Source organism: Meriones unguiculatus, chromosome 7, assembly GCF_030254825.1.
Source record: "Meriones unguiculatus strain TT.TT164.6M chromosome 7, Bangor_MerUng_6.1, whole genome shotgun sequence".
Lineage (NCBI taxonomy): Eukaryota > Metazoa > Chordata > Mammalia > Rodentia > Muridae > Meriones > Meriones unguiculatus.
This window is the reverse complement of record NC_083355.1, coordinates 90,849,538-90,873,816: the sequence shown is the minus strand read 5'-3', so window position 1 is coordinate 90,873,816 and position 24,279 is coordinate 90,849,538. Positions and strand designations below refer to the sequence as shown.

Genomic DNA, 24,279 nt, shown 5'->3' with positions numbered 1-24,279 from the left:
ATATGCAGAAGTCAGAGAACAACTTAGGGGACTCAGTTCTCTCCTTCCACCATAGGGACCCTTTGGGTTGAGCTCACGTTGTCAGGTTTGGCAACTTGCACCTTTTCCCACTGAGCCATCTTACGGGCACAGATAAATGATACAGTGCATGAGGCCTTGGATTTGATTCCCAGCACTGCTTGTAGCTGTACAGATATGGTGGCACACACTGTAATCTCAGCACTTGGGAGGCAGAAGCATGCAGATTGCTACAAGTTTGAGGCTACTCTGCATGCATAGTGAATTCTAGATCTGCCAGGACTACGTAGCAAGACCTTGTCTCAAAATATGTTTGTATGTAGGCATGCTCCAAGTGTTGTACGTACTTAGAATCCCAACACTTCGGAGGCTGAGAAAGGAGGATTGAGAGTTTAAGGTCAGCCTGCCTGCCTACAGAGAATGACCCCCATCTCAAAACACCAAAGCATTGGGGCTGGAGAGATGGCCCTGTGGTTGAGAGCCTTTGTTACTCTTGCAGAGGACTCAGGTTTGGTTCCCAACACCTATTTAGTGGCTTATAACGATTTGTAATTCCAGTTCCAAAGGATCTGATGCCTTCTGACCGCCTTTGGTACTGGACATACACATGGTGTAATTTATGCATGCATGTGGAGTACTTGCACACAAAAAATAAAATAAATAATTCTAAAAAAAGCGTCTAATCTCGGCGTGGTATCTCACACCTTCAATCCCAGCACTTGTTAAGCAAAGAAAGGTGGATTTCTAAGTTCAGGTACACTCTGCTCTATAGAGTGAGTTCCAGGACAGCCAGGGCTACATATAGAAATCTTGTCTCGAAAACAAACAAAGAAACCAACAAACCAAACAGGGGAAAGCTTTGGGGCCTCAAGTCTAGACAAAGAATCACAGGTAACTGGGGAATGCTGAGGCTGGGAATATAAATTGTCTTCCTGGAAGAGCCTCTGTTTATCCAGTAACCAAGGACCCTAAGATTATAGACATACAAGCATCATCATACTTCCTGAGCAGGTTGTATTTAGGAATACACACGCACACAGTACATTTAGAGAGAGAGCCAATGGGTAGCATGGAAAGAGTTGGAGGAAAGAAAGGATGAAAGGAGGAAAGAAAGGGGAGAAGTCATGTAATTATAACATCAATTTTTTTTATTTAAAAAATAAACAAAAAAATAAAAATTTATTTTCAAAAACCAAAGGGGAAATGCATAATAAATGAACTATAACAAACGAAAAAGATGAACATTTGGTAAGAATTTGAATTTTTGTCTAGTGGAGATTCCATTAAGGACTGTGTTGGCATATTTTTTTAAATCTATTTTATTTGGTTCTTATACATAGACCTTCCTTTTAATTCTTATTCTATCCAAATTCCTTTCAACTGTCAATACTAGGTAGGAAAGTAAGCATGTTAGCGGGGAGAGGGGCCACTGAGATCTTTTTAAACTACTTCCTGCTGATTAGGGGCGTTGAGTTCCTTGGTGCAAGTCCGATCTTCAGCTTGTCTGGGTGTCTCCAATTGCTTATTGTCTCTTTTCTCACGATCACCTGACAAACTAGCAACAGCAGGAGTAGGAACCAGCAGGAGGGCCAGCCATGCCTCCTCTCTTGAGGCTCTGGTCTTTTTATACCCTCTCTAGAATCTCCAGAATTAACGTGTCTTCAGCTGGCAGAATCACCCCCTTGCCAGAGCCTGCATGAGACAAATACTCTGCTGCTGTGGACAGTTGAAGCAGCCCCGTAACCCACACCTGGGATTAAAAGGAAAACATGTTTACATGTATAACTGGGTTTTCAAAGACACCCAAACTCTCACTGCGGGACTGAGTCTTCAAAAGTCTCTGACTCCGCACTGTTCATTTGAAGTCTGTTCATTCTGCTAGAAGAAGAAACTCCTTAAGTGTGGGTTGAGGGAGGCACTGATCTATGGACACGGCAATATGCCATCAGTAGTCATTTTACTGCTGTGTTTCTTTAGCAGAACAATTGGGTTTTTCCCTAGGCTTGTGCTCTCTCTAGTTCTCAGGTCCTTGGCCTCTTTAGCAGTGTCAGGTGTGGGCTCCATCTCATGGAGTGTGCTTAAACCCCATTTTTAGAAAAGTAGTTTACTCCATAACATTCGTGCTACTGTCCTGCTGTGTATCTCGGAGGCAGATCACCGTTCAGGTCACAGGGTCTGTAGCTGGAAGATACCGGTAATTCCCTTTTCCCTCTGGTAACTTGCAGAGTACTCTCCAACTCAACTGCTCTGTGTTGGATGACCTAAGTAAGTGCTGTCTTCAGCAATAGGGCCTTACTGCCAGACTGTGAGGAACAACCAAAAGCCTTGGCAATTGCCCATGATGTTTGGAGGTTTCTGTGGGGCTCCTTTGGGCAACAACTCAACAAGATAAAACCCATTCCTGGCACTGGAGGTTTTACTTCATGACATAAGATGCCTAATTGGAGCATTGTCTCCCCTCTTATGTATGTGGTGATTCTGTTTAGATTTCTTTCATATATATGAAACCTACTACTGTAGAGACTTCATATACACACACACACACACACGTACACACGTACACACGTATGTGTGTGTATAAATACTGTAGAGGCTTCGTGTGTGTGTTATGTGCATAGGAGGTTTTTGTATAGTTTTGGAAACTTTAGTGTTAGTTGTCCCTCTCTGTATTCCCTCTTTTACCCTTCTTTTTCATTCCTGTCTATTTTATTCTCCTATTCTAGTTTCCCTTTTCTCTTCATAAGTACTATATTCTGCTTCCCCTTTCTTAGGAGATTTATCTCCTCCTCCTCGTCCCCAGGATCTCTGCTCCTCCCCTCCCCCGAAGCACAAGCTTTCGGGCTTACAGTGCTGCACTCAGTTTCAGTGTGAACACTGGGAATTGAGCTCCAGCCTTTATGCTTGTACAGTGAGCCCTAGTCATCTCCCCGACTTTTATTTATTCCTTGACAATTTTATTCGGGTATAAAGTGGATCTTGATCATGTCCAATCCCAAATCCCCCTCCTACTCTGCCTGAACCTCACCAATACTCTTCCCTCCTACCTGTATATCCTCTTTTACTTTCTATAATAATTTACAGAGTCCAGGTAGTGTTTCTGAATGTGCATTTCACAAGGAAGGGATTTTTTTTTTGGGGGGGGGTGTTAGTTTTAGTGGCAAGTTTTTTTTCTGTTTTTTTTCCCCCCAAAAAAAAATCCACCTCTCTTTGCTTAACAAGTGCTGGGATTGAAGGTGTGAGATACCACGCCGAGATTAGACGCTTTTTTTTAGAATTATTTATTTTATTTTTTGTGTGCAAGTACTCCACATGCATGCATAAATTACACCATGTGTATGTCCAGTACCAAAGGCGGTCAGAAGGCATCAGATCCTTTGGAACTGGATAGTAGTTTTCTATCCTTTACTTGATTTCTTAAAGTCTCAGTGATTGGAACTAGGCTGAGTACTTCCAGATTCTCAGCAAAATCTTTGTGGGTAAATGCTGAGAACCTTTGAAGTCTTTAGCGTGACTACATATGTTTTATTGGAGTTCTTTATTTCTGTTTTCATCTTTCTGTCAGAATTTTCTGGAAGTACTCAGTTAAGACTAAGGGATTTTCTTCTAGAGTCCAGGCAGCCTAAAAGTGAGTTATTCAAAATCCTTTTTCCTGTGTATGTGCTTACCAGACAGAGCAGCCACTGTATTTTAGTAAGAGAACTTATTGCCAAAACACCCACTGGAGCAGAAGACTGACCTGCTTAATGCTGATGAGCTTTTGTTGTTGCTACTGCTGCTGCTTTTGTTCTAAACCTATGAAATTATTAGCAGCATTAGAGCATTGGATCAAACTTCTCCTTCTCTGGAGGTGGATAGGGCAGAAGTAGAAGAGGATGAGAAAGGATACTGAATTGCTATAAAGGTTTAAGTAATACAGTAAATGGATATTTAATTACCTACAGTTAATTTGAGCAAAGCTATTCATTAAGTATTATTTGAAAGCCTCCAAAACAGCAGTTTCCAAATCACATTAAAGGGGCATAGGTGATTCCTATAATGTTTTCATTGTAAAAATCTAGAAAAGCACTAGTTGTATTTTAAAAAATCTAGCTAAAACACTAATTGTATTTTAGCTAGATTTTGTTTAGCTAAGTGTATTTTAGCTAGATTCCACAGTTACTTATTACATAGTATATTACCTTTATTTTTTAAAATTCTTTCAGTCTATTGCTTGATTTTTGCACTTCAAAATTTATAGATACTGAACAAAAAAAATTATTTGAATAATTCTATACGGCCAATGACTGAGTTTTATCACACTGACTCACTTGTTGTCCAGCTAATTTATTTATTTATTGGGTTTTTTTGTTTGTTTTTCAAGACAGGGTCTCACTGTGTAGCCCTGGCTCTTCTGTGACTTACTAGGTATAACAGACTGGCCTCAAACTCAACAGAGATCTCCTGACTCTGTCTCCCAAATGCTGAGATTAAAGATGTGCACCACTATGCATGGCCTAACTAATTTTTAAAACTAATATCAGCATTACTGGTATCTGTTAATGTTTTAGAGTCATGCTGAGTACAGAAGCTGTTAGCCATATGTGGCTACCTAAGTTTAAATTAGTTAAAGCCGAGTAAAATTAAACTCTAGCACCTCAGTCAAACCAGCTAGATATATCTCAGGTGTTCACTAACTAGTTGTTACCATATTCACACAAATACACATGTTTGTAATTGCAGAAGTAGCTGTCAGATAAGATTGTTCTGAAGGCTCCTCATTTTACCTTATTTTAGGGATTTGTTGTTGTTATTGTTTTCATTTTAGGCCAAATAATTCTTTGTTGTGGAGGCCTGTTTCTGTAGGATGTTTAACAGCATGTCTCTGGCCTGCCCACAGTCAAGTAGTAGAATGCTCATGGCCATGAAGACCTGAAATGTCTCCAGAAATGGTCATTGAGCCAGTAACCTTCGTGTTACGATAACAGCTGTCTAAGATGATCTAATAAAGACAAAAGGTTTGGTTTTAGCTAAAAGTTGTGGATAGTTAAGTCTGTGATCGGTTGGCCTTGTTTGGCCTGTAGTAAGGTTTATTGGTCATTTTTTTTTTCTTGTTAACAAGTTCATAACAAGAATGAACTGACAAAAGTAAGTTAAGGAAGAAAGGATTTATTTTAGCTTATAGTTTGAGAGCACAGTCCATATGATGGGAAAGTTATAGCTGCAGGCACTAAGAGACAAGCAGTTGGTATATTGTATCCAAAGTCAGAAAGCAAAGTGATGAATGTTCTGTAATTGCAGAGAAAGAATCCATAACTCCTTCAGTCTTAGCATTCTTCAAGTTTAATTTTGGTTTTTGTATATTGAAGACTAAACTTTGCTCAAGTAAATTGTCTGTTATCCTTGCTCATCTCCTTTCTACTCTGATTCAACTCCTTCCCAACAAGTTTCCCTCTTACTGATAAGGTTTTGGTTTTGGTTTGGTGACCCACTGAGTGCTTGCCTGAGCTTGAGGGACTATAGACCAGTTACTACTGGCTGCATCACTGAACATTTAAAATAGCACTCCCGACCCTCCATACCCCATCTTGTGCGCTCTTATTTAGGTAGCCACAGGTGTTACTTTATGAGCGTTACGGCTGTGTCACATCCAGAACACAGGATTTCATATTACTCTTCCTTGTTGTTTGGCACTTCCATTCTTTCTCTTTCTTTTCAGTGACTGCCCCTGCACCAGGGCGGAAGTAGTCTACTTATTAGGTCCTGTTCTCTGCACTTTGACCAGTTGTTAGTTTCTGCATTCTTTGTTGCCTACTATAAACAACTTTTCCTTCATTCCTGCGGTCTGGAGTCTGAACCCCTGAAATGGGCTCACCCACATAGAAAGTGGGTCTTTCTACATCAGTTAACCTAATCAGATAATGCAGCAGAGGAATCTAGAGTCTTGTCTCCTTGTTTTTAGATTCTGTCAGTGCAGAATCATTACTATTACAACGCTAACCCTTTTGAACTCAAACACATCACTTTTAGCCATAGCCTTCCCCTCCTTGTCTCTATAGGATCATGGCTATCTCACAATGCAAAAATACATTCTCTAACTTTAAAAGACCTCATATTCTTTAGCAGTTCCAACACCTTTTGTACAGAAACTCAGGCAATCTCTTAACTGTGAGTTCTTGAACAACAAAACACAAATTACATACTCCAACATACAGTGATACCAAGTAAACATTCTCATTTCAAAAGGAAGGAAATGAGGGTGTTGCAAGGAAAGATGAGAACAAAGCAAGATCCAAACTCAGCAAGGAAAACACTGTATCATGGAGTTCATGTCTGCCATCTGGAACTTGTGATGGAATCATCTGGGCCTCAGAAAGCTGGGTCTAGACCTGCTCTCCCATGCCGCCTGTACGGTGGTGCAGCAGCCCCTCCTTTGAGCCAGCGCTGTTCTATGCCTGGCGCTTCCCCAGCAGACATTCCATTATTTTAGCTTCTCCATATACGGGGTCTCCAGTGCAACTCAGGCTTTTGTGTCTGTTTGGTTGGTTTGTTGTTGATGTTGTTTCCAGACAAGGATTCTCTGCCCTGACTATTTTGGAACTCACTTTGTAGGACAGGCTGTCCTTGAACTCACAGAGGCCTTGCCCTTTTCCTTCTGAGTGTTGCTAGGATTAAAGGCATTCATTATAATTCCTGGTTTAGGCATCACTTTTGTAACTTCACACAGTCGTCTCTCAGAACTTGTTGGGACTTTGGTCCTGAACTATCAGGACCAACAGCAACTTGGAAAGGAAAAGCTTTTATTTTGTTTACACTTCACGTTAACAGTCCTTCAGGGCAGGAAACTGGAGGCAGGAGCTGAAGCAGGGGTGGTGGAGAGGTGCTGCTTATTGGTTTGTTCCTCATGACTTTCTCAGCCTGCTTTCTTTCTCATAAAGTGCCATCTCAGGGTGGTCCCACCCACAGTGGGCTAACACCTCCAGTGTCAATCACTAATTAAGAAAATGCCCTACCTGCTTGCCCACCCTCTTACAGAGGTCGTTTCTCAGTTGAGGTTCCCTCCTCTCAGATGACTTTAGCTCGTGTTGAGTTGACATTAAACGGGCCAGCACACTTTGTTGTAGGCAGCCTCCTTATGTGCAATTTTAAACTTGCTTACGGAAACTTTCTTTACCAAATTTCTCATTTGGTTATTTGCTCTGTCACCGTAGATCTGAGTAAGAGCTGTAACTGTGCTACCGTCTGCCGAAGAAATTAGTCCAGTGCTTTTAAATTCAAATATTCAAGAGCAGAATGCAGCAGCGTTTTTCAGAGTGTCACGTGAATGGGGCAGTATTTCCCTTCTGAAACTTCCTGAGCCTGGTTGCTACTGTCTTGTTTCTCTTCTCTAAGCAGTCTCCTCTTCCCAGGCTCCCACCAGAATAGCCTGTTAAGCTCTGCTTAAGGTATTCAAGGGCTTTCAGTCAAGTTTCATACTCTCTGCAAACTGCTTCCAACGGCCTGAAAACCACAAGGTCAGATTTAGTACAATAATGACCTCACTTCTGTGTTTTCTACATTAGTTACCTTTCTAATTACTATTGTTATGATAAAATACCCAACAAAAGCAACTAAAGGGAAAAAGGATTAATTTTGGCTCACAGTTTGAGGATACTGTCCATCATAGTGGGAAGTCATGGTAGCCGGAGCTTGAGGTATCTGGTCATGCGTGTCCATAGTCAGGAAGCAGAGAGCAATGAATGCTCTTCTGTTTTCTTCTTTGGTTCTGCCACCTCTGCTAAACTGATCTAGATAACCCCTCATAGCCCTGTACAAAGGCTTCTTTCTTTGATGATTTTAGATCCTGTCAAGTTGACAGTCAATATTAGCTGTTGCATGAGGCAATAATATCTTGGTGGTTGTGCATGGTACCTCCACCTGTTTTCTGGCTGGGAAGGAAATAAAAGAGGAAGAGGAAGGAGCTGGTATGTCATCCACTTACAGGACCCGCTTCAGTGATCAGAAAATTTCTCATAGTCCCACAGCTTCAGTTGCATTTGCCTAACATGTGCTAGACCCTGGGTTTCAAACTCTTATCAAATTAAAAAAAAAAAAAAAAGTGGAACAAGCTTTTAAGAGACACTTAAGCCTTTGAGAGACACTTAAGATCCAGACTGTAGTGACCAGGCACCTGTAGGGGAGCCCAGTTGGCCCTGTTTAAGGGTCACTGGTCTACATTCAAGCACAGTAAGTACACATTTAAGTTCTGTCGCTTTTGTTGCATTAAAGCTTAGTGGCTGATCATTCACAGTTGATGGTCTAGCGTGCGGTGTGAATGTGCTGATCTCTCATCTGCTGGTAGTCTGGTTGAAGCCAGATGAAATAAAGTGAGGCTCGTTTGTCTGCTGGTTGGTAGATTTTTTTGACCAGTGTACATGTAAGGAAGTACTTTCCTCTTTCTGTGTGAGTCCTCCAACAGGCTAGTTCATCTGCCTGATGGTTTGAGTTCTGGAAGTAGCAGGTGACACAAATTCAGTTGTGTAAATGCTTTTCAATTCTCAACTGTATCACATTTTCTAATGTTTCAGTGGCTATAGCAAGTCAGCACAACCAAGCAAAAATTCTCAAGGAGTAGTGATAGATTCCATCTCTTAAGGAATAGCAAAGCTACACTGTAAAGAATTACTGTGGCCAGTTTTGCACACAGTTTACTGTTATTTTCTGTGCCTGACATCCTTTCCTTTTATTCCGCTTGTCCCTATAGTCTTTCTTGTTTTGATTTCATTGTTATTTTAGATAATCCATGGCTAGTTCTACCCATGTTTCTTATTTGTAGTGTTACTTCTTTCCTATTACATGTGAGCCCCCATGACCTACTGGAATTTTTTTTTTCTTTTTATTTTTTTCCAACATAATATTTTTATTGATTATTTGGGAATTTTCACATAAAGCACCCTGATCACACTCACTTCCCAGGCCTCCTGGGTCCACCTCCAACCTTTGTGACCCCCATCCCAAAGGGGAGGGGGCAAACAAACTCAGGTCCAATTTGTGTTGCCCATATACTTATTGGAACATGGTCAGACCCTCAGTGGCCAGCCCCTTGGTGGTACACGACTTTAATCAAGTAACCAGTTTAAAACATATGTTGATCATTTGCTGTATGAGCATCCTGCCCTCGTACAACTTATATTCTTGTAGGGAAAACAGTTATTGAATACTCATTTATTTAACTTTTATTAAACATTAAAGGGAGGTCATGGTATTATGAACTATAGAGGTAGCTGGCTTGGTTACTGTGTCAAGGTGGTTAAGGGCAGCTACTTTGAAGAAGTGGTACTTGAGCAGAGCTCTGAAGGATATACAGATTAATTTCAGGAAAAGTAATGGCCTGTGAGAGCTATGGATTGCAGACTTTGAGATAAGAATCGTGGAAGGTTTAAAGCTTCAAAGAAGGCTGGAATGGTTGGCCTGATAGGGAAAGGCTAAATCATGCTGAACTTTGTAAGCCATAGTAAGGCTTTTTCTTATAGTTTTCCTTTTCCTTCCAGCTCTAATCTAATCATTAATCTGACTCTACTTTTTCATTAGTCTTCTCTGTCCAAGACAGACTTCTTTATTCTATAGAATTATATTACGTATCTTTAATTGATAAGGTAAATTTGGTACTTTTTTTTTAAGATTTATTTATTATTTATACAGCATCCTGCCTGCAGGTGTGCCTGCTCACCAGAAGAGGGGCACCACATCTCCCTATAGATGGTTGGTAGCCACCATGTGGTTGCTGGGAATAGAACTCGGGACCTTTGTAAGAGCAGCTAGCGCTCTTAACCTCTGAGCCATTTCACCAGCCCCAATTCGGTACTATTGTAGATTGAAGAAAATATGGATTTTCTGCAATGTTGGGTCTCGAACCAGAGTCTCATACATAACCATGTCCTTAGCCTAAATAGTTGCTTTAGAATCAACTGAGTTTGATGTTAAGTGTAACTCCATGATTTTCTTTTTTCTTTTTATTGGTATCAATAAATGGTTTTTATTTTTTAAGTTTTAAAATTTATTCTTTGAGAATTTTATACATGTATAAAATAAGATCATACACTATCTTTTTCCTTGGTAACTCTTCCCAGATTCCTCCTAATACAAATCCCTTCCAAATTCTTGTCCTATTTTTTTTTTTAAATAATCCGTTAAACCCAGCTAATGCTGCCTGTATGAGTATGGGTGTGGGACCATTCACTGGATGTTGAACAATTTATCAGTAGCCAGCACCCCAAAGAAGAAAGATTCTCGTTTCCCCCAGCAGCCATCAGCTTCCATCAGCTCCTCGTCTAGGTTATGGCCTTGGTAGGCCCTCGCCATCCATACTAGAATTTTGGTCTTTGCAGCTTTCAGTAGGTACCCAGAGCTTCTGTGCATTCATGAGTGTGTGTCTTCTGTGTCATGTACAGACACTGTTGTACAGCACTCTTCCCAGTCCTCTGGCCTTTATAGTTTTTCGATAATAGGAGACATTTGCAATGTGAATAAATGATAGACAGAGTGGATTACCACACTATGTGAAGACGGTCTACCATGCAACTTGTAACAGACCAACATCAAATAGGAAAAACCGGGGAAGCATATGATCATGAATTTCATGTACACATAAACCCTGTCAAATAATAATGGTGATTATAGGTGCTCTAGGGGTCCAACATATTGTGAGAAGGTAACTTTTTGCTGTGTAGGGATACAAGGACTGTGCTTAATTATCTCCAACAGCAATAGGTAATCCACATGCTTCTTTATAATTAGCTTAGGAAACAACAATGTCTTTTTACCTGAAACAACATGACCCCTGCACACAACTATACTAACAGTACAAGAAATATGGATGGAGAGTCAGCCATCTCTGTCACAAATCAGTAGATGCTTTACTTTATTCATGAACAGGAATATAGTAAGGAAAGGTGGGCAGTAACTTTCCATTCATTATTTTTGTTAGAGAGAGATTTATCATTTACCAAGTATTGCCCAAGAGATAACATATAGAGCTTTCTCAACTTACATGGGGCTGGAGTGTTGGCTCAAGGTTAAGAGCACTTGCTGTTCTTCCAAAAGACTTGGGTTCAATTCTTAGTATCCATATAGCAGCTCACAGCTGTCTGTGAGTCCAGCTTTAGGGGATCCGAGACATAACACATGCACAGAACACTCAAACACAAAAGGCTGAAAAAAAAAGTTACAGCATTCTTACAACCTTTTAGCCCCATAAATGATTTCCTTCTTGTAGTGGTTGGTAAAATGGCCCCTGTAGGTTCAGTGCTTAGTCAAGTTAGTGGAACTATTTGGGAAGGACTAGAAAGTATGGCCCTGTTGGAGGAAGTGTGTCACGGGGGTCTGGGCTTGAGGTTTTAAAAGCCCACAGCAGGCCCAGTATCTGTCTCTCTGCCTGTGGACCAGAATGGAAAGTAACGCCATGATTTTCAGTCTGTAGTTTCTTTTAATCTGAAATAACAAACTTAAGTGAAGTGTTACTCTGCAAAATAACTGGTCTGCATTGTTGAAAAATCTCAGTCAAAAAGGCACAGAAAGCCTGAAGAACTGTTTTAGAAGATTAGATCCTAAAGAGACCTGACAGTTGTAATCCATGATTCTGAATTATACCCTGAACCAGGGAAATAAATAATTCTAAGGCAAATAATATGGATTTGTTTAGCTGTACTGTGGTTATCTAAGCAACTATCCTCATTCCTAGAAAAATACAGTGAAATGCTTAAGGCTAAGTGTCTGCAATTCACTGTCATGTGTTGTTTTTGTTTGTTTTATGTTGCTGTAAATAAATGGTTATTATTAGCCCTATGATTATTACAGCAGTATTATCCAACCACTATCATAGTCAATAAGACACATACACCTGTTAGATTTTATAATTGCCTTATAACACTTTGAGCTGGGCAAATAATTCTCCCTATGCTATATCAATAACCTCACCACCCACCTCCCAGCCCCTATCCAATGCTCTCTGCCTTAACCTACCTTATCTGGCCTATCTCCCATCCATATTATTATAAATGCTTGCTTATCCTTCATCTGGATCACTCCTTTTCATGACATCTCCATGTCCTTTCTCCCAGACCACGTAGTTCTTTTCAACTATAAGTCGTTGTAGCTTCTTCGTCTCTCCTCTCTTGTCTGTCTTCTTCCTGTGATCCTCCTGTCCCCAGAGCCCGGGAACCTTAGCCATGCCTACCTCCTTCTGCCCTGCCCAAGTACAGGCCTTTTAATTAACCAATTAGGAATGTCTTAGGTAGGTTCACATACCAAGGATAGGCGAACTAGGCAGTAACCAGGTCTTGAGGGCCAGTAATTAGCATCAAAATACAAGCATCAGACCAGCCCCCAACAGTTTTGTTTTTTTAAGTGTGAAATTAATCCCAGCATTCAGGAGACAGATGCAGAAGAATCTCTTGTGAGTTCAAGGCCAGCCAGGGATACATAGTGGCACTCTAACACAAGGGAGAAAAATAAAGTGTCACACACAGTGATAAAGCAGATAGGACAAAATACAGTGTTTTATAAATTTTCTTCTACTTTGAAGTTATGTAAAACTAAAAGTTTATCTTAAAACTCCTAAATTGCTGGGGGGTGGTGGTCAGCAACTGTAATCCCAGCACTGGGGAGGCAGAGGCAGGAGGATCTCTCTGGATCTAGACCAGCCTCATCTACAGAGCAAGTTCTCAGAAAATCAGGAATAGCGCTTCCTCAAGATCCAGCTATACCACTCCTAGGCATATATCCAAAATATGTTCAGCGTTACAACAAGGACATTTGCTCAACCATATTCATAGCAGCTCTATTCATAATAGCCAGAATCTGGAAACAGCCTAAATGTCCCTCAACGGAGGAATGGATACAAAAATTGTTTGTTTGTTTTAAAGATCTATTTACTTATTACTTACACAGTGCTCTGTCTGTGTGTATACCTGCAGGCCAGAAGAGGGCACCAGATCTCATTATAGATGGTTGTGAGCCGCAGTGTGGTTGCTGGGAATTGAACCCAGGACCCCTGGAAGAGCAGCCAGTGCTCTTAACCTCTGAGCCATCTTTCCATCCCCTGTAATTAATTTTTAAAAAGAAAAAATTTGTTCTCATTACTTAAAGAAAATAGTGTTCTAGGAATTACCAATCATGTAGGAAAATTCCAAATTAGTAATAAAAGAACAGACAGACCTGAATGTTTTGTTTGTTGTTCTGTTTTTGCCTCAAGGACCTTGTGTTTTATATTTTGCACCAAATATTTATAAAACAGGTATTTTGAAGATTTTGTAAACATTTCCTATTTAACTAATATGCTTTCTTACCAAAGAACACTTTGTATTGTTTTTTTGTTTTTGTTTTTGTTTTTTTAAGGGGGGAGGGTGGCCTTTGTTTTACACAAATAATTCTGTGAATTTATTTTTAAAATTTTAAGCGGAGACTTGGTGACACATGTTAGTAACCCTTGAACTCAGGAGGATTGTGAGTAGGAGGTCAGGGAAGACTACATTTAAAACTGCCCCCAAACAAAAAAACAAGTAAGATATAATGTTTCTACTTACTGAAGAATTGAGATTCTGAAGACAGCAATAGTGACAGTTTAACTTTTTATCTATAAAAGATGCCAGAAAGGGTTGCACATGATATGCAGTTGTAATGAGAAATCTTGAATACTACCATTTATCAAGTATTTGGGAGCTTACCATGTGTAAAACTTGGTTTATATAGAAAGAGGAATGAAAATGAATGAGATCCAATCTTTCAAGCAGGTAGTTGAGACATGCTTACACAGAGAAAATGTTAAGTAACATAAATATAGTTTGAGTGGTGGGAGACAAACTTGAACAAGAAAGAGGATTTGAGTGTGTTACGTGTGACAAGGGCAGAAAGGCAAAGGGAAGCAAATGGGTGGAGGAAAAGGGCTGTGAGATTACTGGCAACACAGCTTCACTTTGAGGAGGACACTTAATTCTCAGTTTGGCACATATTGGATATCAAATACTGTACATTGACTTTTTTATTTAAACATCACAACTTTATACCTTTTTTTTTTGTGGGGGAGTCTCACTACTTAGCCTTAGGTCATCTGGAGCTCACTGTGTAGCCAGGCTGTCCTTGAGCTTACAAGAGATCAGCCTGTCTCTGCCTCCTGAGTCCTAGAATTTGTTTTTTAAAACTAAGTGAAAGTGAATTGCAGACACTGTACCGTTTTACCCTAACATGAGTATTAAAGGGATGTACCACTATGTCTGGCACAACTATATAATCTTTTTATTTTTTTATAGTGAAGAGTTAAAATTCTAGTTATCTGATATTTGCTACTATGGACATTGGGATTCAAATTCAGATTTGTCTCCATCTCTTTTCTCTCTCTCTCTCTCTCTCTTTCTCTGTTTCTCTCTTCTCTTTTTTCTCTTCTCTCTCTTTTTTTCCTGAGACAGGGCTTCTCTGTATAGCCCTGGCTGTTCTGGACTAGCTTTGTAGACCAGGCTAGCCTTGAACTTACAGAGATCTTCCTGCCTCTGATTCCTGAGTGCTGAGATCAAAGGTGAGTCCCACCATGCCCAGTTTTTTTCATCATTTGGTTTTTAAAAGTTAAAAACTGGCTGAGAAATGGCTCAGTGGTTGGAAGCACTGGGCACTCCTGTAGAGGACCCGGGTTCACTGCTCAGCACCCACATGGCACCTCACAACTGTCTGTGGCTCCAGTTCCAGGGGTTCATGGCATTAGGCATGCACATGGTACACATATTTATGGATGCAACTAAAATACCCCCCAGACAGAGAATAAAATAAATAAATCTTTTTAAATCCTTGTAAACCCTGGAATCTTGATTATCAATTTGGCTGGATTTAAAGTCCCCTACATGACACATTTCTGCATGTGTCCTTGGGAGGGTAGTGACATCATTGAGGAGGGAAGACCCATCTTATATGGGTGTAATGCTATAATTTGACTGCTGTCCCTGACTGAATAAAAAGAAAGGAGGAAGCAAAAGAAGGCACACATTCCATTCGTCTTCCTCTGTTTCATGTGACTGGCCACATTAGGCTTTCCTTCCTCCATGGACTGTACTCTCATACTGTAAGCCAAAATAAATCCTTCCTTAAGTGGCTTTTGTTGTTTTTTGTCAGAACAGTGAGAGAATAAACTCGTACAGAAAATTGCTATCAAGGAGTAGGCTCCCACAATAAACCTCACCACATGATTTTTGTATCATTTGCAGGAGGAATGTAGATCTCCAGGCTAGAGTGTTCTGAGCAGAGCGTAATGGGCATTCTTGTGGGAGTATGAAAGACAGGAATGCCAAGAGAGGTGTGGACAGTAGAGGCAGGCCTAGCTCATAAGGGTTTGTTATTTTTTTTTAAAGAAATTCCTAAAATAGTAAAAGTAAATGAGTAGCCTGTTATTTCAAATGTGCTTTCTGTTAGTCTTACAAGTTTCTTAATATAAAATTTTAAGGTAGTTGAAGTAAATGGAAATTTAACAACATTGATTATTATTGCCTGCACACCAGAAGAGGGCACCAGATCTCACTATAGATGGTTATGAGCCACCATGTGGTTGCTGGGAATTGAATTCAGGACCTCTGGAAGAGCAGCCAGTGCTCTTAACCTCTGAGCCATCTCTCTGGCCCTGTTAATCATCTTTTCAAAAATATTCTTTTAGATTTATTTAGTACATTTTTATTTCCCACTCTTCTTGTACTTAATAGTAACTGGTAGTCTGTATGTACCTTTTTGACCAAAGGATAACTTTTGTATTCAAATTTCTTATATTCAGAAGCTAGGGTTATCCAATTTTCAATGTTTTATCATTGAAGAGACCTTTCTTCATTTTTCTCTATCTCAGTAATGTTAATCTTCCTTTGAATCAGGTAGCAATTTGTTTCTCTCTAAACACATTTTAGTGTCAGATAGGTTATTATTTTTATATATTTTCTAGATTATGAGAACCTAGAGATGAGAGGTGATATCACTGATCTTCTGTAGTCCTGATACTGAATATTATAATTGTCTTGCACATAAGAGATGTCCCATAAATATTTGATCTGAATTGTTCTTAGTCTTGAAAACCACTTTATAGACTGGAGAGATGGCTCAGCAGGTAAGAGCACTGTCTGCTTTTCCAGAGGTCCTGAGTTTGATTCCCAGCACCACGTGGTGCCTCCTAACCATCTATACTGGGATCCTATGCCCTCTTCTGGCACTCATATAGGTAAAAATAAATATAGCTTTAAAAAAGAGGAAAGAGAAACACTTTATAGCTTAGTTTTGCATGCATAATAGTTCTCATAAACCAAAGGCCTTCAATGTAAGATTTTTATTTCAGTGCTGGCAGGATGTCAGAGTAGGTGAACTTGCTGCACAAACCTGGTGACCAAGTTCAGTCACTGGAACCCCATAAAGGTGGAAGGAGGGGGGAACTGCTTCTCTCACACGTCATATAAACACACACACTAATAATTAGTAAGATATTTTTAAGATTTATTTATTTTATGTGCATTGATGTTTTGCCTGCATGTTGTCTGTGGAAAGGTGCTAGATCCTCCGAAATTGGAGTTACAGCTGTGAGCTGCCATGTGATTGCTGAGAATTGAACCCAGGTCCTCTAGAAGAGCAGCAGGTGCTCTTAACCGCTGAACCATCTCTGCAGCCCCTAATATTTTTAAGAACAGATTTCTTGGAGCTAAAGAGATAGCACAGTGGTCGGGAACACTGACTACTGTTCTTGCAGAGGAGCTAAGTTTGGCTCACAACCATCTGTAATTCCAGTTCCAGGAGATCTGATCTGGTGCCCTCTTCTGACCTCCGCAAGCACCGGGTAGCACATGCTGCACAGACATATACACAGGTTAACTGCTCACGCGTAAAGTAAACGAAATGAATCGAAATAAAATTTTAGAAAAGGGATTTCCTTTTCACCGTGTTTCATTTGTGAAGATCCAATTCCAGTTCTTAACTATAATTCTATAATATTTATTCTTTACTAGCCATGTACTTTTATGACACTGGAAGAAATAGGACTTTTTAACATATAGCAGAGCTTCTGTTGGCTGCAAGAAAATAAGAAAATTGTGTTAGTTGAGATGGAAAGGGGAAAAATGGGCATGACTTTAGAATCAATCATAGAGATACCTCTGTCGTTTTGGGTAGGTTTTCCTTGCCTTCCACAACCCTGGATCTCTTTCCCTACCCTTTCTGTTTTTCTCTCATAAAAATTTCTTCCTAACAATCTCCCGAATTTTTGGTGCTGATCTTCGTCCCTTGACCTTTTCTTTTCTGTTTAATTTCCAGGGCCCAGTGGTTGGGTTTGGGGGTGTCTCAGTGGTAGCGTGTGTTTGCAAAGCCCCAGTCAGATCCCTAATCCACTTGCCTTGTATCTGGGATTATTATGTTTCTGATCAGTGTGTGTATCGTGAAGCTGCTCAGTATCTCAAGAGTGCTAATCTTCATTCTCTCATTACAGTAGAGCCGTGTTCTGACAAAATTGAAACCCTTTTATTTTTGTACTCGTGTCACTAAGGACAATTGTGTAAGACATTTATTATTCTCATTTTGCAGATGAGGAAACTGACACTTGGTGAAGTTACGAAATTTGTCCAAAGTCACACAGCTTGTAAAAGGCACAGCCAAGATTCAGAGCCAGGTCTGTCCAACTTCACAACTACTAATCAAGGCTAAGACACTTTGAAATAGCTGTGACGCACCAACCTAGGATGACTTGTATTGGTATTAATACTGCTTCAGTGTTCCTTAACTACTTTGGGTCATTTTTAATGGTGAGGTTTATGTCCTTTCTAAGTTTTTCATTTTTCTTTTAAGTATGGTGAAAAGCAATACAGTGTAGTAACTAAGGGATTGGGTTTTGGAGACAGATGACCTGGGTAGAGATGTCTAAACTTCTCTGTTTACTTGTGTGACACTGGGAAGGTTACTTAACTTCTTCTATGTGAGTCTCCCTTTTTGTAAAACACTGGTAGAGCTGTTTGTTCACCTGACGAGATTGCTGTGAACACTGGCTGATTTAACGCGTGTAAGACTTTCCTACTTGTCTATGTTTGCTGCTTCACCACAGATCTGAATTTGATCAAATTAGTGATTTTCCTCTAGGTCTAATTTATTGAAGCTTAATTTTGGCTTATGTAAATTGTAGCCTAAACTTTGCTCAGGTACATTTACTGTGTGTGTGTATACACATATACATGTCTATCTTTTTGTCATACTCAATTTGAATTATAAAACAAGAAGAGATACATCTAAAACACAGTGATGTGGACAGGCTAGGGCCAAGGAAATGATCTAGGATGAGCAGGCCGATGAAGACAGTAAGTAGCAGGTGCTATGTGGCTTCCCATGCTGATGAGGCTTGAAGAACCAGTGACCCATGTCTTCATACTTACTGTGCTTTCTGGGAAAATCGTGTATTGTCGTTGATAGAATGGTAGTTTTCACTTTCTCCTTCTCTCTACTTTTCCTGTCTCTACCTGTTCCCCTCTTCTTCACAGACTTTAACATCTCTGTGACTAGGAAGCATCACTCTTTTTGATGATTTTTCATAATGAGCATTTATTAACACTTTCAGCAGCATTTTTTAGTGCAATATAAACTAATGGTGCGTCTTGCAGTGATGGTATCTAGTGTTATTGCTTTCCAGTTGAGTCAGAGCCAAGTTTTCTGTCTCATGATCAAGAAGAATGAGGAACGAGGACAGTAGGAGAGGGACAGGCAAGCAAAGTTTATTGAGAAGTAAAGAAACAGCTCTCCAAGTTGCCAGATGTATCTTTGGAGCAGAGAATGTTCGTGTTCTGGGAATGGGCCAATTTGGGCCTATCCCTTGGCAAATCAGGATTAAGCCAGGATGCATCTATTCAATTAATTTATATCTAAGTGGAGAGTCCTGATCAGATGAAGAGCATGTACAGGCTCGGGAAAGCCCACCATGGGGGGGAAACAAACAAAGATCAATGTAGGGGAATGACGAAGCAGCAAGTATGAACAGAGGCTGGTAGTTAACCATGTCTTGATGCATCAGGGCTTTTTGGGTTTTAGTTTCTTAGCTCACCAGTTAGGTCATTCATTTTAAAATCTTAGTGTTCTTGGTGCTGACAGCCAGTTTCAGCAAGACATAGATTACTGTTTCCCCTGGCTCTGCAACCTGACTAACTGCCTACAAATGAGGGTTGCATTGCTCCTAACTGCTGCCACTACCTCTGATAAAACGTACTTTTTACATACTTCACCCTACTTGAAATGTTCCCTTTCCCTCTTGTCACCTTATACTTAAATCATTCAAAACTGGGCTGGAGAGATGGCCCAGAGGTTAAGAGCACTGGCTGCTCTTCCAGAGGTCCCGAGTTCAGTTCCCAGCAACCACATGGTGGCTCACAACCATCTATCATGAGATCTGATGCGCAGACAGAATGATATATAAAGAACAAATAAAATCTTAAAAAAAAAATCCAAAACTTTTAAAGGAGGAAATACATGTGTACACATACACAGCCACACTGTGGTTGTCCCAAGCTCTGTCTCACCCATGGCAGGCAAGTGCCATATCCCCTGCCCGAGGATGTGGTTCTTCTTATCCTGACTCTTCTTCCATTCAAGCATAGCATTCTGTGGGACACAGGGTATTACTAGCAATTAAGGTAAGTATGCAGGCCTGATGAATCACAGTACAGACTTTAACATCTATGTTAGTAGCCAATTACTCAGCTTCTTGGTGAGAAAAAAATATATATTTTAGTTAAGACTATTTGGGCAAAAGAAGATACTTTTCTAGCAAGTTAGGGAACTTCCTGAATTCTGAAGCAGCTGAAAATATTCAAGGACAAGGCAAATTAATAAAACCAAAAAGTAAATAAAGCAGTTACAATTTGTAAAGCACTAGAAAAGAAATGAAAGTTGTGTAATAAGTGGGGTTGGGCATGGAAACCCAAGCCTTTAATCCCAGCACTTGGGAGACAGAAGAGGGTGGAATCTCTATGAGGACAGCCTGGTCTACAGAGCAAGTTCCAGGACAGCCAGAGAAATGTAACAGAGATACCCTGGTTTGTTGTTGTTGTTGTTGTTTATAAAGAATTATCAAGGGCAGGAGAGATGGCTCAGTGATTAAGTGTGCTTGCTGCTCTTGCAGAGGACCTGGATTCAGTTTCTGACACCCAGATGGAGGCTCACAACCATCTGTAACTTCAGTTCCAGGGGAATCTGTGGGAGCCAGGCATGCATGACATATACATATATACATACAAGGTACTCTTGTGCAGAAGTTTTTAAATAAATGTAAATTTTTAAGTAGATAAATCTTTTCAAAAAATGAATTATAGGGAAAGGTATTTAGAAAGTAAAAAAAAAAAAAAAAGATCTCACTGAGGTAACATTAAAGATGAAACTTGAAGTATGAGGAAGAAATAAGCCCTTGAAGAGTCTATAGAAAAAAAAATTTTTTTTTTTTTTCAGGAGAAAGAAACAATAGGTCCCAACTGGAAACAAATAAGCTTCAGGAAACAAAAGAGTCATAAGAGCTCCTCAAGGAGGGTGCCCACTCCAAGCTCAGAGTTGGGGAGGCTCTACCTTAGTATGTGAACATACACTGAGCATTTGTATCTGGGCGCTGTTTTAAGCATCTGAGTCACTAAATGCTTAGTTTGAACTTGATTTGAAAATACATTTAGGAAGCCAGTGGGATGGTTACACAGTGCCATAATCTATTTTTAAAAGATTATTCTGGGGGCTTGAGATGGCTCAGCAGATAAGGGCACCTGCCACCAAGTTTAATGATCTGAATTTGATCCCTGGGACCCTCATGTTGGAAAGAGAAAACAGACTTCTACAATCAGTAAATTTAAATAAAGCTTTGGCTACCATGTGCGTGGTTGATCAGAGAGGAACAATAGAAGTAAGTCCTAGCTTGTACTTTACAGTAGTTGAATTGGGCTGTGGTGGCTCTGGTGATGGAGATAGAGCAGTGGACAGATTGAGGTATGTTTTAGAAGTGTTTGTTGGAAGCTTAGGTTAGGGAACAGGGATGTGATAAATGGAAAAGTAAGGTCAGAGTGGGTTAAAAGCCGAAGGATGTGTGTGAAATACTCTCCTCTCCCCTGCTTCCCTTTCACCCTGTCCCTCCCCTCCTCTTGCTTTCCACTTTCCCCGCCTGCCTGCCTCTTTCTGCTCCTTCTCTTCTCCCTCTTCTCACTTCTCATTCTTGGAACCAAGCATATTTTTATTCTAGTCTGCGTCTCCAGATTTTAGCACCTTTTCCTCTTCCTACACTTGACAGATGCTTTAGGGGAGAAGAAAGTCGATGTAAAAAGTAGGTTATCATTCTCAGGAACTCTGCCCTTTCTCACCAAGATGTTCCTTGCTAAGTCAGTTTTTGCTACATCGGAACAAAATAAAATTTTGTTTTTAAGTAAATTCTGAGTATGTTCCTGATGAAATCATTCTGCGATGGCCATATCTTTTTTTTCAGGTCTCCCTGTTCATTCTAGGCTGGCTTTGAACTCATGATCCTTCTATTGCATCCTTACAGATGTGCTAGCACTGTAGTGTTTTGCTTTGAGCATATATGTATGCATTTTTTAATCTATAAAATGTTAGCATGACTTAAGATAAGTCATGAATCATAAATTCATTTTTTCCAATTAAAATATAAAAATAGGGCCTCACAAGATGGCTCAGTAGGTAAAAGCGTTACTGTGTAAGCCTGATGGCCTGAGTTTGATCCCTGGAGAGCACAGTGGAACTGACTCCCTAAAGTTACATCTGATCTCCACATAGTGTACTGTGGCGCTTGTGTACCAGTAGTCACACATGTCATATGTACATACCCAATAATAACAATAATGTAAGCTCTTTTAACAATGGTTTCCTAATTACAAGAAGAATCATGTTTGGCTGGTTTGGGAGTTTTTGAAGTGCTAGGAATTGAAGCCAGGGCTTCAAGCTTGGTAGGCAAGTGCTCTGCTAGTACCAGAAATCCAGGGAAGGCCAGGAGGAGTTCTTCAGGTACTGCCTTTGACAGCTTGTATGTCTCTCGGTGTTTGAGAGTAGCACTTGGTGACAGCCAGCAGACTAGGGCAGTGCTCATATTCTCTAGTGTTAATAGCTTGTGTGTAGGAGATAGTTAAGGAGGCTCTCAGGTCTGCAAGTGCTAGAGGTCATGTCTAGGCAGACAGGCATGGGGTTTCAGCATTTGACAGTGTTGTCGTCATCTTCTCCTCCTCCTCCTCCTCCTCCTCCTTCTTTTCTTCTCCTTCTTCCTTCTTCCTCCTCCTCTTCTTTTTAATAACTCTTCTGGAGGACAGAGCCTGCAGTTTCTCCAGTTTCTCTTCTCTGACTGTTTCTGTTCTTTTCATTTTCTTCAGCCTGTAGTTGTCTATCCTCACCTTGCCCTGTTCCCTTCTTGAACTATTCATCTGTCTCTTCATGCTATGGCCATTGTGGCTGATGCCAGTGCCATGCAGGCAGTTACTGTCCATCTTTCACCATCTCCACCACTATCGGCTGCCAGTCTTGAAGCCCCACCCCTAGCAGTTGTCAGTGCCTGGCCACTCTGCCATTTTGACAGCTTCACCTGCTGACTGCTTAGCTATCATGGCTATTGTCCTTCTGCTGTTTCTGTCATTGCTGCTGCTCTGCTTTCTGCTGTCCTCCCTCCCTCCCTCCCTCCCTCCCTCCCTCCCTCCCTCCCTCCCTGCCAGTGCTAACTTATCGGTAGTTAAACTGTCTGTTAAAAGACAATCCTTGGGCCTGGAGAGATGGCTCAGAAGTTCAAGAGCACTGGCTGCTCTTCCAGAGGTCCTGAGTTCAATTCCCAGCAACCACATGGTGGCTTACAACCATCTATAGTGAGATCTGGCGCCCTCTTCTGATGTGCAGGAGTGCATGCAGGCAGAATACTGTATAAATAATAAATAAATAAATCTCTTAAAAAATTACAATCCTAGTAATAATACTGAGTTTAATAGTGCTTCAACAATGCTTAATACCAGTCTAGTTCCCCAGAAAAGGGTTTGTGCCCCTCCTCCCTCTCATTATCATTGAGTGACACTCCACCCTTGCCCTTAAATTTTTTTTTTCTTAAATATTTCTAGGTTCAACTTTTTGTTTTGTGTTTTGGTTTTTAAGACAGGGTTTCGCCTGGCTGACCTGGAATTTACTTTGTAAACCAGGCTAGTCTTGAATTCACAGAGATCTGCCTATTTCTGCTTCCTGGGTGCAGTGATTGTAGGTTTGTGCCATTATGTCTGGCCTTTATTATCTTTAAGGGGTGAATAGTGAAGTCCTGTATTTAAACAAAGAATTTTGTGAACAAGGTAAGTATGAAGGTGAAAATACATAAGAAAGATACCTAAAATAAAAGTCAGATCACAGACTACCATTAAAGCAAGGGTTGATTTGTAAGTAAGAATCTTTTGGCACAAAAGTGCCCAACACTTTCAGATTTGTACATAACTTTAAATGACTGGTGAACTGGAGAGAGGTGTGTGTTATGGACGACTGCTTGAGAATGTGGTCTGAATGGTAGCTAGGACTGCAGAGTATGTGGGTAGAGAACTGGGACAGTCACACTGTCACTGCTTTATTCTTAAGTGCCAACTGTAGGACAGCCAAGGCTTAATTTGTCTTAAAATCTCTCATCCAACAGCTAATGGAGCAAGTAATTTTTATTTTATTTTGAAAAATTAGAATAATCTCTTACATTGTTTTCTTTGAAAGTGCAGTAAGTGGAAGAATTTCCTGACATAAGTAATACATTTTTCACGGTATCCCAACATATAGCAAAGTTAAATTTATCAAAAGCTAAATTTATGTGAGAGCTAAATTAATGTTTTCTTTGAAAAGTAGGACTCAGAAAGAAAGGAAGGAAGAAAGAGATCAAGCTGGTTGTCTCTGGTTGTATTATCATACACCTCCAGTCTAATGCTTGAGAGAGTGGAAACAGGATCCAAATTTGAGGTCATCCTCAGCTACACATAGAATTCAAAGCCAGTTTGGGCTATATAAGACTTGATCTCAAAAAACAAAACAAAACAAAACAAAAAAACAAAGTAAATAAATAAACCCTTTGCTTTCTGTAGCTTTACCTGAATCTGCTTATAAAATCTTTAGTCATAATTGAAGGCAGATTGACTTATCTATAGTCCTTTGGCCTTGATGAATCTAGGAGTTCTTGCTTCTAATTTAAATTTTAGGTGTAGTATACAAAGTGTAATGGATCTGATTACAGCATCTTCATATTTTTGTGTCATTACATTTTGATCTCATTGTCACACTTTG

At 40.2% G+C, this 24,279-nt stretch overlaps 1 protein-coding gene and 1 long non-coding RNA gene across 9 annotated transcripts in view; one reads left to right on the top strand and one right to left on the bottom strand.

Moving 5' to 3' along the window:
* Positions 1–24,279, top strand: part of Numb (NUMB endocytic adaptor protein) — a 107,721-nt gene that overhangs the window by 33,260 nt on the left and 50,182 nt on the right. For 6 of the 8 annotated variants that reach the window (XM_021653576.2, XM_021653593.2, XM_060387831.1 and 3 more), the window contains one exon: positions 17,560–17,644. The exons of the other annotated variants lie outside the window; for them this stretch is intronic. The gene's annotated coding sequence lies outside the window, so the exon portion shown is untranslated. The remainder of the gene's footprint in view (positions 1–17,559; positions 17,645–24,279) is intronic. 8 annotated transcript variants of the gene reach the window in all.
* Positions 5,148–7,892, bottom strand: LOC132655275 (uncharacterized). Its single transcript, XR_009593027.1, has 2 exons — positions 7,636–7,892; positions 5,148–7,494 (listed from the first exon to the last, which is right to left on the bottom strand). It is a non-coding gene; the product is annotated as an uncharacterized LOC132655275 (long non-coding RNA).